Source organism: Trachypithecus francoisi, unplaced genomic scaffold (genome assembly GCF_009764315.1).
Source record: "Trachypithecus francoisi isolate TF-2019V2 unplaced genomic scaffold, Tfra_2.0 Lachesis_group15, whole genome shotgun sequence".
Taxonomy (NCBI): Eukaryota; Metazoa; Chordata; class Mammalia; order Primates; family Cercopithecidae; genus Trachypithecus; species Trachypithecus francoisi.
Genome location: NW_022681460.1, coordinates 58,883,875 through 58,902,413, shown reverse-complemented (window position 1 = coordinate 58,902,413; position 18,539 = coordinate 58,883,875).

Sequence of the window (18,539 nt, the reverse complement as noted above, 5' to 3'; positions counted from 1 at the left end):
TTCCCATTCTAGATCCTTGAGGAATCAACACACTATCTTCCACAATGGTTGAACTAATTTACACTCCCACCAACAGTGTAAAAGTGTTCCTATTTCTCCACATCCTTGCCATCATCTGTTGTTTCCAGACCTTTTAATGATCACCATTCTAACTGGTGTGAGATGGTATCTCATTGTGGTTTTGGTTTGCATTTCTCTAATGACCAGTGATGATGAGCTTTTTTCATGTTTATTGGCCACATAAATGTCTCCTTTTGAGAAGTATCTGTTCATATCCTTCACCCACTTATTGATGGGGTTGTTTGTTTCTTTCTTGTAATTTTGTTTAAGTTCCTTGTATATTCTGGGTGTTAGACCTTTGTCAGATGGATAAATCGCAAAAATTTTCTCCCATTCTGTAGGTTGCCTATTCATGCTGATGATAGTTTATTTTGCTGTGCAGAAGCTCTTTAGTTTAATTAGATCCCATTTGTCAATTCTGGCTTTTGTTGCAATTGCTTTAGTTGTTTTAATCATGAAGTCTTTGCCCATGCCTATGTCCCGAATGGTATTGCTTAGGTTTTCTTCCAGGATTTTTTTATGGTTTTAGGTCTTCTTTAATCCATCTTGGGTTAATTTTTGTATAAGATGCAGGGAAGGGATCCACTTTCAGTTTTCTGCATATGGCTAGACAGTTTTCCCAGCACCATTTATTAAATAGAGAATCCTTCCGTCATGCAATGAAAGTCTTTGATTTCTGTTTGTGTTGAATTTCCCACTATTTGCCTTCATTCCTCAGTAAAGGCTAGTAGCCACTTTTTTGTAACTATTTAGTAGTATAGGAAAATGATTATGTTAAAATAAAAAAATACACCGTACCACATATGAGTTACAAGTAATACACTTATAGACTGCCTGTCCCATCCACCTCCAAGGCCTATGGGAAGCATCGGATAGGATACTTATGAAAGCACTTTGAAAAAGTAACTCTAGAAACACAACATAGACATGGCAACAAAAAAACTGTGTTTAATGTTCCATATCTTTTTTGGACTATACAACTTCTTTACAGTAATAACCACAAAATGAGACTTCATCTACATTAAAGCATAGTTACAAATGTTTTCGTACCAAAACTGGGGTGGAAAAAGGTGGTATTTATTGAAAGAGAATGCTCATTGTGTTCCCTAGGATGAGGAAAATTTTGGATGGTAGTTTGTTGCTGTTGCCATAAATAAAATCTCAGTTGACTTAATGCCCTTCAATATAAGATTAATAATAATATAATATCAATATCAATCTAGATAAACTTTACCAAGATTTGCAAACTTACTTCTGTCAGGGAAGGTGCTCAAAGAAAGGAACTGAAAATGAGTACTTGGGAGTAGTGGGAATTTTTAACCTCACTTTCTTAATCCTCTAAGACATGAGTTCCCAAGCCCTGGGGCTGCGGACTGGTACTGGTCCATGATCTCATGATCTGTTAGGAACTGGGCCACACAGCAGGAGGTGAGCAGTGGGCCCCTGAGCATTAACACCTGAGCTCCGCCTCCTGTCGGATCAGTGGTGGCCATTAGATTCTCCTAGGAGGACGACACCTACTGTGAACTGTCCATGCAAGGGATCTAGGTTGAGTGCTACTTATGAGAATCTAACTAATGCCTGATGATCTGATGTGGAACAGTTTAATCTCGAAATTATTCCACGTTCCTACCACCCCTGCACCCCCCACCCCCTGGTCCATGGAAAAATCGTCTTTCATGAAACCAGTACCTCGTGCCAAAAAGGTTGGGGACCACTGTTCTAAGATACAGAGAACTAACTATATGTCAGTGTGTGCGTTGTTCAATAACCAGCCTGTGCACAGAGCTGGCTGCTGTACTCTTTCCTGGGAAAGGAAATTCACTTCCCTCCTAAAGATGACACTGAACTAATGAGCGAGGGTTGTTGTCATGGCATTGTTAGTTATCAGCCAGCATGGACAAGCCAGCTGCCTTTGGCGTACTTAGCTGAACATGGAGAAAAGCAAGAAGGGCTTTTGCTGCTACGTGAAGCAGAAGATGGTGAGCTGCCCCATGCATTTGGAGCTGGGCCCTGAGAACAGCTCAGTAGTCCTCCGTGGACCAGGGTATGAGGAATGAATGTGCTTCCTTCTAAAGCCTTCCACAGAGTGATGGCTTTTTGGGACTGAGAAAATCACAAGGAAACCTGGATGAGCGATGAGCTCTGAGACGCCTCCTATTTGCATGCAGTTCAGGAAAGGAAGAAGCTGTTTAAAAGCAAAGATTTTAGCTGCACTGGGAGCTTTGGCCTTTTCAGTGGAGAGACCCAAGAGATTGCCTGTCAAAACAGAAGTCTCTTACTGAAACGCCCTAGCTGGGAAGGCCTGGGCAGTCAAGAGGGGCTAGGATGGAAAAAGGGGGGCCATGCAAGAAGAGCAACCCACCACAGCCATGGAGTCTGGGTGACATGTAGACAGAGGGAAGGGGAAGCAGGACACAGGGGGAGGAAAACAAAACAAAACAAAAAACAGACAGCTGGCTGTGTGTCTCCAAGCAGATTTCCCCCTGGACAGTATGCTGTAGTGATGCGTATTTTTTTTTAATTCATTAATTCCATTTTACAAATAAGAAAGTGAATTTATTTGCATTTCCCCTAATTATATCTTCCCTGTTCCCTGTCCTTTCCGATTCTCTCCATGGTGATTCCCACTGCGAGATCGGCTTGGCGGGGCTGCGCGAGCAACTGTAGGGTATTCTGCTGTTTCTTTGCTCTCTTTCCTTTTTAAAAATCGAGTCAAAGCCCCTTTCTTTCAGTAATCCCCGATGTTCCCTCAGGAGCTGAGTTAAGATTTAATTGTGAAATTTGCATAGTAACTCAGCAAATAAATTCTCCCATCTCTCATAGACCTTTCACTGCAGAGGGCCATTTTAGTTATAAATCACTTACTGCTCCATTCCCAACTGCATCAGCATTCTGTGCCCCTGAGCAAAGTGGAAAGGGGAAAATATCCAATGACACACCAAGTTGGCGTTTGGCTTTCCTGTCTTGTGAAGGGAAGGGTAGTGGTAGAGGCTGGATGAGGGAGTGACTGGCAAACACTGTCTTTCCACCTGCTGCTTCTCTAAAGAAAACCCATGTGGGAGTGGCCTGAGACTCCGACCAACACCCAGGAAACCACACACTCCTGGTCTCCTTTCAGCATGTGTCATGCTAGGAAATCTAAAGAAGGAAGCTGAAACTGAACCCAGGTATGACGGTCCCCATTTTCCCTACCTAAGTAACACCCTGAAATTGCCCACAGCCTAGGCGATCACAGCAAAACATGGTGAGAGTGAATTTGGCGAGCAATAGTCTGAGGAGGGATGAATTCCTATGGCAATATCAAGGCTGCAGAGGAGAATGTGTCCTCAGTCTAGTCCAAGTCCACCTGGAAGCTTGGGTTCCACTTGGGACTCAATCTAGAAAGGTTTGTGAGGTTTTTTTTCTTCATTCTTTTCCCAGGCTGAAAACACTTTCAATTCTGGACTCTTCCAAAATGTTGTAAATACGATTGTTTGAGCCAATTCAAATTACAAATTTTACCAGAGCCCAGAAAACTTTTTCTATATTATCTTTGCATGTTTTAGCTTAGTGTCCCAACTAGATCCCCCTTTCTACCATGAGTCAAACCTGAGTGTGGCGTAGATTACACAGGACAGTCACAGCACATTGCACAGCTGAGATAATGAAAGAAAGAAAGGAGTATCAGAAAAACCGAGGAAAAATACAAGAAAGTCTTAAGAAAGGGGGAAGAAGTATATTTGAGTAGTCACTCTTGATATCCTATATCTCTGCCTAGAAATAACAAAATGTGAGTGATACTGAGCATAGGCCACTCTTGGACCTGTGTAGCCTCCCTTGGTCCCTCAAAACTTTCCAGTCTCCAAGAAGGAACCCTACCTGACAACAAACAGCTGATTTGGATTATCAGAGGTTAAACTGCTAACGAACCAAAGTTTGATAATCTCATTTTAAACAATGTTGCTACTCTTTAAGAAAAATATTTACAAAGAACAAATAAGGAATTTTATGCAGATAAATTGCATTCACCTAAAAATTTGCAGATTGCTGATCAAACGCAAGCCCTGTAGTCATATTTCTTTCAAACAACTGATTTCAGTTCCTTATTTATTCTGTAGCTGATCAAAACATGGTGCCCTAATTTTCAAGTTACACTTGTCGGCCCCAGGAGATTAGTGAAAATCTGAATTCCATAGATGAATCAGCAGGTCAGCATCTCTCGCAGATGCGTAGCTCTCCACTGACATACACCAAGTGGTCCTCCGATATAAGACTTCCCTTTTTTCTCCTTTCCTGTATCTCCAGTGTGAGTCAATGAAAGATTCTAGGATTGAATCAAAACTGCCTTTTTCTCCTGATTCTATAACTAAATCAATAATATTTCCCAGGAAAATGCTATCACAAGAAATCATAATGAATATAATATAGCTAGCTGGAAAAATGATGCCTATTTGAAACCAACACCAGGCATATGAGTGAAATACTAGTAAAGTTATATTCAAATCAGGAATAAGAAAAGGTGTCTATTCTAGCCTGTCGGTCATTATTGTTTTGGAAGTACTGGCTAATGTAATAAAACAGAAGAAAGCATCAAATAAGCATAAGCATCAATAATAGGAGATACCACTTATAAGTTATATGACTATATGCCTAGAAAAATACAAAATAATAACTAAAATTAGTAAAAATTATTCTTAAGCTAACAGGAAAGTATGATATCTTTTAAAAGTATTCTATTCACTTTAACAATATAAGTAAAAATATGGACAAATACAAATAAATAGAAGAAGGCTAGAACAGCAGAGAAAGCTTTCTTGGAAAACCCTGGAGAGTCTCACAATTATAAAACTCAGGAACAGGAGTTAGAAATAGGACATAAAACCTGAATACAGGAAGATTAATTGAAAGAATATACAACAGTGACTTTTCTTACCCCTTACTCCTATGCTGGCAAGAGGAATCTCTGACAACCAGGCATTGAATGCCACCATCCCTTCATAAAAGGATGGCTCTTTATTAAATAAGAAGAATGCATGAATGTTGATTGCAAAACAAATCCATCCTCATGTCAGTGGTCTCATAGCTTAATCACCACTTCCCCATTTCATCTAAAGCTGCTAGTCCACAAGCCTTGCCCATGTACAAGACAGACAAGGACTGCAGTCAACTGTACAAATGCTCCATCCAGGAGCAAGTAACTTGAGAAAGGGTGGAACTTGAAAAAGAAAGACAAGATAGCAACGTAGAACACAGCATGAAGGAACAAATCAAAAGAAACAGAAGAAGTATTGAGAGGAACAATAGCCTCTCATTAGCACCCTCAGAGAAATTAAGAAGATGTTAATTTACAAAACAACAACAGCAAGACACACACAAAAAATAGGAACAGAAAAAAATATGATGGGAAACCAATAAAGATCTCTTGGCAGGGCTCACGCCTATAAACCCGGCACTTTGGGAGGCTGAGGCAGGTAGATCACTTGAGCTCAGGAGTTCGAGACCAGCCTAGGCAACATGGTTTGGGCAACCAAACCCCATCTCTACCAATAAATACAAAAATTAGCCAGGTGTGGTGGTGCATGTCTGTAATCCCAGCTACTTGGGAGACTGAGGTGGGATAATCGCTTGAACTGGAGAGGTGGAGGTTGCAGTGAGCCGAGATCACACCATTGCATTCTAGCCTGTGCAACAGAGCCAGATCCTGTCTCAAAAAATAAAAAGAAACAAAGAATCTCACATGATGGTTAAAAGATAAAAGCATTGTCACACAAAATAAAAAACAAAATGAAAACATATGAGGTAAAAAACAAGTAGCAGAGTTGATTCCTTCAAGAGGTAAAATAGCCAAGAGGAATTTCAGAATGAGAACAGAGAAAGCAAAGAGGAAGACACTGAAGAAATGATACAATAAAGTTTTCTCAGAGTGATAGAAAGACTTGAGTCTCTGGGGTGAAAGGGTGCCCTGAGAATCCCAGCAGAATGCATTCCAACACATCCACACAGTCTCGTCAGAACACCAAAAATAAAGAGACCATTTCAGTAGCTTCCAGGAGAAAAAAAGCAGTCACAGAAATGGGAAATAGATCAGTAATCTGTTGTCTCACTGGGAACACTGTATACAAGAATATAATGGAGCTTAGCCTATTATGTTCTAAAAAGAATTGTAATTAACATTGAATTCTATGCCAGGCAACCACGCCCCTACTCTGGTAGCGGACTGAAGAGACACTCTTGGAAAGGGTTTAGAACCCAGTATTCTTTGGACTCAAGGACACCAGGTGCCTCTTGGTCAGGATTGGGGGACATCTCAGAAATGGGGTTTGAGTGAAAGCCTGCACACCAACAATGAGGATCCCAGACCCTTCCCCAGTTGGCTTCCAGGATACTGGCAGAGAAGCTTATATTCTGCAGGCGCAAGATTGGAGGGTGGCTCTCCAAGGGAAATGATGAGAACAAGAAGAAAAAGACAGAAACTAATATTTTGAGTACCACCAATGAAAAGGCTGTTTCCACCTCAGCTCCCTAGAGTGAGGGCCACTGGTCAGCAAGCCCACATTCTTCAGTGCCTTGCCCTTATATATGAGAGGACACAAAACGATCACCAGATATTTGAGGGAAGCTGCAATGTGAAAGAAAGACAGAGAGAAACCAAACAACTTGAAAGGAGATTTGCCATAAAGACATAATGAATATAGAGAGGAAGGGGAAAATACTTCCAAAATAGTCTTAGTGAGATGAGAGGAGACATTAATCCTTAAAACAAGAACAGGAACCTATAAAAATAATATTCAATAAGAAAAATATTTTATACATTAAATTATGATGGCAGAAAATTATAAAACATATGAATAGAAGGTATGGAAAACAAGCTTAGTAAATCTCCCAGAAAGAACAATAAAAAGATAGAGATGGCCAACATTAAAGGACATGAAATTAGAAAATCAACCCAGAGTGTTCAGTGTCTAAATATTAGGACTTCTGAAAGGACAGAGAAAAAAGGGGAGATTTAATAGAGGCACTTGGATATTATTTCTACCCTGAGAAATACCATCAAGCATCCATCCCATTAAAGTAAAAGATGCCCTCACATGTTTATATAATTTTGACATTATTTTTGAAACACACATCGGGGGAAAAAAAAGAGTCTTAGAAATGTCCAGGGAAAGAATAAACAGCCCGTATGCAAAGAGACCTGGAATAGAAGTAGTAATTGACTTTTCCAAAGCAACCATGGAAGCTGGAAGACAATAAAAAAATTTCTTCAGGGATCTGTGAAAAATTATTTCTAACCTAGAATTTTAATTCAGCCAAATTATTAATGGAGTGTGAGGGTAGCATAAAAATATTTTCAGTTGGTATAAATGTGTTCATGGGATCTTAGTATGCTTCTAAAGGCTGTGCTTCACCAAATAAGAAATAAACCAAAAGAGAAGAAGACACAAGATTCAGTGAAGAGTTGCACTGGCAGTTTCCTGGAGGAAGCCCCAAGGAGGACTCAGGAGGACTGCTGCACATCAGGCCCTGAGACCCAGTGGTCTGCACTGGGACAGAATGACTTTCTGAGGGAAACAATTGAAGAAATAGATTTGCTGATGTATTGGGAAGAGTTTACACTTGCGCGCATAGTTTGTTGATTAATGAGAAGCTTACAGAAAAATAAATGAGACAATATGTAAAAGTAGAGGGAATAGGTATTAATAATTCCAAGGGAAGCAGAAATTTACCAGGAATTTTGACTCTCTGAGAGTCAATGGTGAAAAATGTTTTATGTGAACTCTGATCAATTCTATGACCAAAGTCTTGAGTTTTGATTCCATCAGAATCCTCTGAAATGTGGAGATTTGTATAGAAAGGGAGTCGATCCCTGGAAATTTCAAATATGTTTCAAATATTAGAAGACAGTCTCATCATTCAGGAAGCTAGCTGGCCCTTTGTCAAAAACAGAGAAGACAGCCATTTATGCTAGAAGAGTGGCAGGACTAACTAAACACATGTGCCTCTAATTTGTAAACTGAATGTCTATAAATTAAAATTGTTTTAAATCTGTTTAACAGGCATCTTCTCAAGTATCCTGGATCACCTTTTTTGTTTGTTTGTTTGTTTAGACAGGTACTCATTCCGTCACCCAGGCTGTAGTGCAGTGGTGCAATCATGGCTCACTGCAGCCTTGACCTCCTAGGCTCAAGCAGATCCTTCTACCTCAGCCTCCTAAGAGCTGAGACCACAGGTACATGCCATCACATCCAGCTAATTTTTGTATTTCTTGCAAAGATGGAGTTTCCCTATGTTGCCCAGGCTGGTCTTGAACTCCTGAGCTCAAGCAATCCCCAACCTTCCACCTCAACCTCCCAAAGTGCTGAGATCACATGTATGAGATCACATACCATGATCACTCTTTATAAAATCGGAATCTACATCATTCCCCACGCCTTTTATTCAGCTTATATTTTGTTTATTTCATATCACCACCTGAGACAGGCTGCATTTTGTTTATTCGTAGTTTGTGTTCCTCCACCCAGATTAGAATGTAAACATCAGGATATGAGAGACTTTGTTTTCATTCATGGTTGAATGGCTGACACCTGGAGTAGTACGTAGAACAAATTAGTTACTCAATAAATACCTGTTAATTAAAAAACATAAAATTCCATTCTACATTAGACATTTTTATTGTTTAAGAGGTTGACATTTATTTATTTTAAGTTTTTTTCCAGCTTTATTGAGGTGTAATTGACAAATCAAAATTGTGTCTATTTAAAATGTACAATGTGATGATTTGATATATGTACACACTGCGGAACAATTACCACAATCAAGTTAATTAACACATCCGTCATCTCACATAGTTACCACTTTTTTGTGTGATAAGAACACCAAAGATCTACTTTTTCAAGCAAATTTCAAGTACACAATACAATTTTATTCATTATAGTCACCATGCTGTACTCTAAATCCCAGAACTTATTTATGTTATAGCTAAAAGTCTGTACACTTTAACCAACGTCTCTCTATTTGCCCCAACTCCAGCCCCTGGCAACCACCATTCTACTCTCTGCTTCTGTTAGTTCCACTCTTTCATAGTCCACATATAGTGAGATCCTAACAACACTTGTCTTTCTGTGTCTAGTTTATTTTGCTTAGTATAATGTCCTCCAGGTTCATTCACATTGTCACAAATGGCAGGGATCACCTCTCTTTTATTATGGTAGAATAAGATTCGTGTGTTTGTGTGTGTGTGTGTGTGTGTGTGTGTGTGTGTGTGTACCACGTTTTCTTTATCCATTCATCTGTCCATGGACACTTAGGCCATTTCTATATCTTGGCTATTGAGCATAACGCTGCAATGAACAGGGGGTGTAGATATCTCTTCAAGATACTGATTACATTTATTCTGGATATATACCCGCAAGTGGCATTGTTGGATCATGTGGTACTTCTATTTTTATTTTTTGAGAAACCTCCATACTGTTTGTTTTTGTTTTTGTTTTTGAGACAGAATCTCACTCTGTCACCCAGGTTGGAGTGCAGTGGTGTGATCTCAGCTCACTGCAACCTCTGCCTCCTGAGTTCATGTGATTCTTCTAGCTCAGCCTCCCAAGTAGTTAGGACAACAAGCGTTCACCACCACACCCAGGTTTTTTCTGTATTTTTAGTACAGATGGGGTTTCACCAAGTTGACCAGCCTGGTCTCAAACTCCTGACCTCAAGTGATCCTCCTGCCTCAGCCTCCATACTGTTTTCAATAGCTGCTGCACCATTTTACATTTCTATCAACAATGTGCTACAGTTCCCTTTTCTCCACACCCTCACTAACCATTGTTATCTCTTGCCTTTTTTATCATAACCATCCTAACATGCATGAGATGATACATATCTCATTATGGGTTTGATTTGCATTTTCCTAATGATTAGTGATATTGAGCACCTTTTCAAATATCTCTGGGCCATTTGTATGTCTTCTTTGGAAAAAATGTCTATTCAGGTCCTTTGTCCGTTATTTAATGAGTTATGTGTGTATTTTGCTATTGAGTTGTAAGTTCCTTACATATTTTGGATATTCACTCCTTATCAGATACATGGTTTATATATTTTTTCTCTCATTTAGTAGGTTTTCTTTTGATTTTGATGTTTCTTTTCCTGTACAGAAGTTTTTAGTTTGATATCGTACCACTTATTTATTTTTTTGCTTTTGTTGCCTATGCTTTTTGTGTAATATCCAAAAATAATTACTAAGACCAATATCAAGGAGTTTTTTTCTTATGTTTTATTCTAGGAGGTTTATGGTTTCTGGTCTTACATTTAAGTCTTTCACCCATTTCATTTTTGTGTATGGTGTAAGATAAGAGTCCAATTAAATTATTTTTCCTTGTGAGTATCCAGTTTTCCCAATACTAATTGAAGGATTGTCCTTTCACCATTGTGTATTCTTGACATTCTTGTCAAAGATTAGTTGACTGTGTATGTGGGAGTTTATGTCTGAGCTCTCTATTATGTTCCAATGGTCTGTGTTTACTGTACTTCGTAATGTAGCTTGAAAACAGGAAATGAAATGTCTTCAACTTTATTCTTTTTTCTGAAGATTTCTTGGGTTATTTAGGGCTTTTTGTGATTTCATACAAATTTTAGAATTTTTTTTTCCATTTCTATGAAAATGTTATTGGAATTTTTATAAGGATTGTATTAAATCTGTATATGTGGGTAGTATAGGCATTTAAACAATATTAATTCTTCCAATCCATAGACAATGGATAGCTTTCCATCTGTGTGTGTGTTCTTCAATTTCTTTCATCAGTGTCATAGTTTTCAGCACACAGGTCTTTCACCTCCTTCATTAAATTTATTCCCAAGTATTTTATTCTTTTTGATGATATTGTAAATAGGATTTTAAAGTTATTTTTTTCAATACTTAATTGTTAGTGCATAGAAACAACTAATTTTTGTATGTTGATTTTGTATCCTGAAACTTTACTGTATTCATTTATTAGTTCTAAGAGGTTTTTGGTGGACTCTTTAGGGTTTTCTATATAAAAGATCATGTTATCCAAAAACAGAGACAACTTCTTTCTTTATGATTTTAATGCCTTTTATTTATTTTTTCTTGCCTAATTGCTCTGGCTGCTCCTATGCTGAATAGATATGGAAGAGTCAGCATCTGTCTTGCTCTCAACCTTGGAGGAAAAGCTTTTCGCTTTCCACTGTTGAGTGTAATGTCAGTTGTGGTCTTGTTATACGTGGCTTTATTATGTTGAGATACATTCCTTCTATACTGACTTTGTTGAGAGTTTTTATCAGGGAAAGATGTTGAATTTTATCTAATGCTTTTTCTGCGTCTATTGAGATGATCATATGAATTGTATCCTTCATTCTGCTAATGTAGTGTATCATATGTACTGATTTCCTTATGTTAAACCATCTTTACATTCCAGGGATAAATCCCCCTTGATCATAGTGTATTATATTTTTAATGTGATGTTGAATTGGGTATTTTGTTGAAGATGTTTGGATCTCCATTTATCAAAGATTTTGGCCTATAATTTTCCTTCCCTGTGGTGTCCTTATCTGACTTGGGTATGAGAGTAACGCTGGTCCCATAAAATGAGTTTGGAAGTGTTCCCTTTTCTTCAGTTTTCTGGAAAAGTTTGAGAAGGATTGGTGTTAATTCTTATTTACATACTTGGTGGAATTTGCCAGTAAAACTATCTGGTCCTAGGCTTTTCTTCGCTGGAAGGTTTTTGATTACCAATTAAATCTCCATACTCATTATTCGTATGTTCAGATTTCCTAGTCTTCATGATTCAAACTTGGTAGATTATATTTCTAGGAAGTTATTTATTTTTTCTAGGTTATCCAATTTGTTCACATATAATTTTTCATAGTAATTTCTTATTATCCTTTGTACTTCTGCATTATCGGTTGTAATGTCTCCTCTTTCATTTCTTATTTTGTTTATTTGAGTCTTCTCTTTTTCTTAGTCTGTGTAAGAGTTTGTCAATTTTGTTTAGTTATTTAAAAAAGTAACTCTAACTTTTGTGGATATTTTGTTTCCTTTTCTTTTCTTTTTTTTTTTTTTTTTTTTTTGTTTTTGTTTTTGACAGGGTATCACTTTGTCACCCAGCTGGAATGCAGTGGCATGATCACGGCTCACTGTAGCTCGACTTTCAGAGATCTTCCCACCTCATCCTTGCAAGTAACTGGGACTACAGGCATTATCACCACACCTGGATAATCTTTTTAATTTTTTTTTTTTTTTTTTTGTAGAGATCTCACTATGTTGCCCAGGCTGGTCCCAAACTCCTCGGCTGAGGCAATCCACCCACCTTAGCCTCCCAAAGCATTAGGATTATAGGCATGAGCCACTGTAGCCAGTCTTGCTGATCTTTTCTATTGTATTTGTAGTTTGTGTTTTATTTATTTATTTATTTACTTATTTTTGCTCTAATCTTTATTATTTCCTTCCTTCTTCTAGCTTTGGGCTTAGTTTTTCCTACTTACTTGAGGTGTAAAGCTAGCTTATCGATTTGCTATCTTTTTTTTCCCTTTATGTAGACATTTATTGTTTTAAACCTCCCTCTTAGAACTGCTTTGGCTGCATCCCATAAGTTTTCTGTGTTGTGTTTCCATTTTTGTTTGTCTCAAAATATATTTTTATTTTCCTTTTGACTTTTTCTATAACCTATTGGTCATTCAGGAATATGTTGTTTAATTTCTACATATTTCTGAATTTTTCTATTCTCCTGCCACTGAATTTTAGTTTCATATCATTGAGATCAGCAAAGATCCTTAATATGATTTCCATCTGCTCAAATTTTTAAGAATTATTTGTGGTCTAACATATCTACATTAGTCCTTAACATATACTTCATAAATTATTACATGAAATTCCTAATTTTTATTTCGGTATTACTTTTTTTTCTTCTAAAACCAGAAGAAGAAATGTAAAATTGCAATTTGACCTATTTTAACTGAACAGCCCTATGGCCTGGAAAAAAAAACATAACCTCAATATCTGATAGGATTTTACCATCGTGAGATGTCTACCTCTCTAATTGAAACAATTCCATGTGTAGGTATTTAAAAAACTGCCAAGACTCTACTTGAAACTATACATCTCTTTTGAATGGGAGTTATTTAGTAAATTATGTCAAAGAGCAAAAAAATTAAGAACAAGAATTATCTGCATCTTTGTATGTAAGACTTTCATGTTCAACAGTATTTACTAAATTTATGAGACCCTAGTTTTTGCTTTACAAACCAAACTAAGAAAACAAACAAAATAATTTTGATGAAAACATCTTGGACTGATGTTGGGGAAAAAGTAAAATACAAAATAGCACAAATCTGCTCAGCTAACTAATGTAGCACCAGGCCTACTTATATACTTCTTGGGGAGGGCAATTCTTTTTGAAGTAATTTTCACCCCTAGACCCCAGGATAAATTAAGAGTAGAAAGGCTGGGTCAGAATACACGCAAATTCGGAGTACACATTTGATTATGAACATGAGATTGGTTGACTTAAGCAATTTTGCTTTAATATTTCACTAATTAGGTAGGGGACAGTTCTGATTGTGATGAGATTGTCCCACTCTATATCAGATTTCCTAGGAGACACAGTAATTAAAGCAATTCTCCTTCCTCATGAACTAAAACTTTACAGAGACTAAGTGTACCTCCCCCACCCTCATCCTGTCACACACTCAACTCTGTGTCTCCCTCTTGAGAAAAAGAGTGACAGCAAGAAAAATAAAATAAAATAAAATAAGAGGCAGAAATAGCATTGCAACCTAGGCAAGCTTGTCTGAATATTTTTAGAAAATTCCAAACAGTACAGATAAAATAAATCACCAATGGCTCAGAAAGACATGACATGACAGATCTTGCTATAACTGCAGAGAAGGAAATACCATCAAACAAAAACTTTCTAAATGTAAATGTACAAAACTGCATGCAAATGCATGAGCCAAAGAATCATATGGTAAACAGGTAGAAGAAGGATTAAAACTAGATATGTATCATCCCTTATATATCTCCTGAGGCCATCATTCAAAATAAGGTGCTCTAGCATATCTCTATGAAGAATAGTCACAAATATTAAATAAATCCATATGACGATGGGATGGGGCATCTAATGTAGATTATGGCACAGGACCCATGATGTGTCTGCTGTTATCAAACTCCCTACATCATGGGAAAGACCAAAGAATCAGGGCACAGCAAGAAGAAACTAGTCCATCTTCTCCATCACTTCCTCGCTTTTCTACCATGACCATCAACAGACTCATAAAAGTCCACTCACACAGCTGAGATGTTGGAATGTGACACATGGAGAGGGTGCAGCGAGGTAGGAAGAGCACAGAATCTGGAATGACATCAATGGACACTTACATTGCATTTCTGTGACTTCTTATCTGTAATTTCCTAAGCAGTTTCTGGCCATACTTCCTCATCTTTAAAATGCAAATTATAATGTAGACTTTACAGATTTTTGAGCCAATAAGACAATGGAAATTTCTCAAAACAGGGCTCACAATGATAGCCATTTACCACCAGCTGCCAAATCCAAAGAGGACCCTTCTCACAGTCCCCTGATCCACTCAGTCCACTTGGCATGCACTAGGAATGAAGGAGTACAGAGAATAAACATAAAAGAGGAGGTAAAAAAAAAAAAAAACTCTATATATAGCTATTAAGCAATCTAAAATGAATATCTTTTAGTTCAGTTAATAAATATTTATTGTCTACCATATGCCAAAAATAATCTCTATTTGTCAGACTCCTAACCTTATCTAACAAGACTACCATAAAAGATAGGTGATGATTTGCTTGATTGGTCACAATTTGAATTAGTTAGAAGTATTTAACTGTATGTATTCGATTGATGTCCATTTTGTTGCATATTTAGAGAGAGAGATAAAGAAGGAGGAGGGGGAAGAGAAAAAGAGAGAGAGAGAAAGAGAAAGAGAGAGAAGAGGTGACCTGTATGTTTAGAGAGCTTGAAGCCAAGGCAGCCACAGTTATTAATCTCTAATATGTATCCCTGAGTCCCTAAGAACATATCTGATTATAAAAATGAGCATGCAGAAGGCTGTGGTAGTCATAAGGGAATGATGAATGGTAAGGCTCAGATAAGGACCTTCAAAAAAAAATTCTTTTATTGGAAATTGCACTCAAAAGCAGAGAAACAAAAAGGTACTAAGGCCTCAGCACCCAGTTTACAGAATTGAGACTTGTAAAGATTTTACTGACCGTCTCCATTATTTGTCTAGTAATTTTCTCTTAAACCTTATTATTCTGGCATGAATTTTGGGTTGTTCCAATTCTGGAACTGTAAAGGAATAGCAGCACACTCACAGCAAACACCCTTTGAAGAAAACCCAGGAAGACCCATGCAATAGATTCCTGGACTCAACTTAGAAGGCATGGTGGTACTCTTCACTATACATCTGCAATGGTTTGTGGAATAAATCTCTCACTTTTCCTAACCCTATTTTCTTTTATTATTAAAATAAAAGTAATTATTCTCATGGACTTGCCTGAGAGAAAACCATGAGTACATACCTAGCAATTTTATAAGGAAGCTTTAATAGATCCGGAGGAACAAAGATGGGTGGATGGACGAGAGCACAGCAATGGCTGTTACTGCTGCCCCATCCACTAGAGACTGGAGTATTAAACAGTCTAGTCACAACTTGCTGCTAAACCTGTAGGCCCTGAGAAGAGAGACACATTAGCTCATTAATGTTCTGTACTAAAACCAGGGTAAGAATTCAGAGCCACCACACAAAGCTGACAAGAGAGACGAGAACTGGTCTTACCAGGAATGCCATTGGGGCTTCACTGGTTAGAGAAAAATGGAAATCAGAGTGGGCAGGTTTTACTGGAAAGTCCCAAAATAAGAGGTAATAGGAAGCTCCTGTTCTCTAATTCTTTCTGAAACCAGGAAGAAGCACGGTGCAAGGGAAAGCTTTGATAGAAGGCCTAAGGGGCTTCTTATTTCATCTAACCCATTTTCCCGGCCCTGCTGTCCACCGGGCTCAGCAAACCGCACATTTGTATGTGCACCTGGGTTGATCTGTCATGGGAAATGTCTTTTGGCTCTAATTCAAATCACTTTGATGCCTAGAAAGAGATATTACTTGTTATAAAGCCATGCCAAGATTGTTTCCAGCCTAAACACTTCTTTATCTAAACCCAGGAGCTCGTGTTTGAGATGTCTTTAGCTTAAAAGTGACAAAGATGAAAGAAATACAGGTCTGATCGAATCTAAAATTATATAGACATGATTTCTCGGACATGTTTTTTAAGGTTTACTAAATCCAACTTTCCAAATGCCCTAGGCTGTGTTGATCTCCAAGTATCTTTGGGGAAAATGTGATGTCTATTAATCAATTTTTCTGCTTCCTTAGCTCAGGGTTTAGGAATACACAAACTACCCCCTCTGGAAGCCTGTTACAAGACAGGCCTTTCCCGGCCTCAACTTCTTCTGCAACTGGGAAGGGGTCTACAAACGTGGGGATACTATGATACTACTACATACCTGCCACAAATAAGTTTCCTGTAATAATGTAATTAGGAAGATTGTGACTGTTTAACTTAGAGAATTTTCTAAAAGGGGCTTTAAGAAAAGCTAGATAAAGGAAAAATGAGTGTACAAAATAAATGTGGGCTTCCAAATGATTTTAGTGACTTTTTTGAGGGAAAACTTGGTGACTACATAAGGCCAAATTGAAAATCCCAATATGGATTTCTAGAACTGGTTAAGAGATAGAAACTAAGAAGCAGAAATCAATGGTCATTTCTCAGCTTCAGACAAAGTTAATAGTTACTGCCTTAAGAATCTGATTATAGTTAATCCTCTAGTGCTAATTTTCTTCAATATATTTATTAACAACCTGGAAGTATAAAATGTGCTGATAAAAAATAATTACACAGCCTGTCAAGGCTCAGAGAAATTGTGAGCAGGGAAGAAACAAGTCACAAAGATGGCCAAGGAAAGAAATTCAGCTTAGCTAAGGGAAAGTGATGCCCCACTGGAAATCATTTTCAATAATCTTCCACAAATCCCTTAAAGTGAATAAGAGATGTTAGGCAGATGCCATTGCATGTAGCAAAAGCACAATCCCCCTTGATTCGAAGGACCGAGTTTAGTTTTAGCCAAGTTGGTTTACACAAGACACAGCAGAATTCAGAATTAGCCTAAAACAGATGACCCAGGTAAGAACAACACCAACGAAAAAAGCTTGGATATGCTGTTCTGGGGAGGGTCATTAACACAGAGTAAGTTCAACAATCTATACATGGTGATGTGGTTTAGCTCTGTGTCCCCACCCAAATCTCATCTTGAATTATAATAATCCCCAGGTGTTGTGGGAGGTGACCAAATCAAGGGGGAGGGTTTTTCCCATGCTGTTCTCATGATAATGAATAAGTCTCAAGAGATCTGATGGTTTTATAAAGGGGAGTTTCCCTGCACATGCTCTCTCTTGCCTGCCACTATGTAAGACATGACTTTGCTCCTCATTCGCCTTCTGCCATGGTTGTGAGGCCTCTTCGGCCATGTGGAACTGTGAGTCCTTTAAACTTCTTTCCTTTATAAGTTACCCAATCTCAGGTATGTCTTTATTAGCAGTATGAGAACAGACTAATACAATGGACTCCAAAGAACTGGAGTGAATAATTATTATAGAGATAATTGCTGCACTTTAGCTATACCTTGAATTACTCATCATGAGTATGGCTATTATGAAATACTATCTCTGTAAACTGTACCCCTAAAAATAGGGCAATGATATCAAAGTTAACAACTGATAGAAGACTCACCTATTAATAGCTAGTCTTCAACAGAAGAGGGAAAGAGTTGAAAGCTAGCCAGTGCAGCCTTTCCCCTGTATTCTCATTTTATTCTTACTCTGCTTAGGCACTTGTGGGGCTTCATAGGACCTCTCAGAAAGGACCATGTTCATGAACACCATTTTCCTACCAGCCAAATATTTTTTTAATTAATTTAAGATTGAGTGTCTGACCCTCTGACTTTCCAATAACAGGGCTGAGCTGTGTTTTGCTTGTTTGTTTGTTTGTTTTTAGAAAATAGAAAACAGAGAAACTACACATGGATGGGTAGACCTACTCACTTCACAGGACATTTGTAATAAAAAGACCATCAGAATACAATTACTTAAACCAGTGAATTTTTTTTTCAAATCCAGATGCAGAAATTAGGGTGAAACAATTGGCTACTTGTGAAAATACACACAGTATTTTCCTGTAAGTTGGACCCAAAGACAACATATATTACTGATGGAAATATCAAAATAACACTTAAAGAACTACACTGACCAGAACGATACCTTTTGTTTTTTCAAATATTCCACATTCTCCATAATAATGTATTTCTTTGTCTTTATTTCAAAAGAAAAAACTTTATACTAGGGAAAATTATTTTAAACTAAAATAACTTACTTTCTAAAAGCATTTGATTAAGTCTACAAACACTTGACAT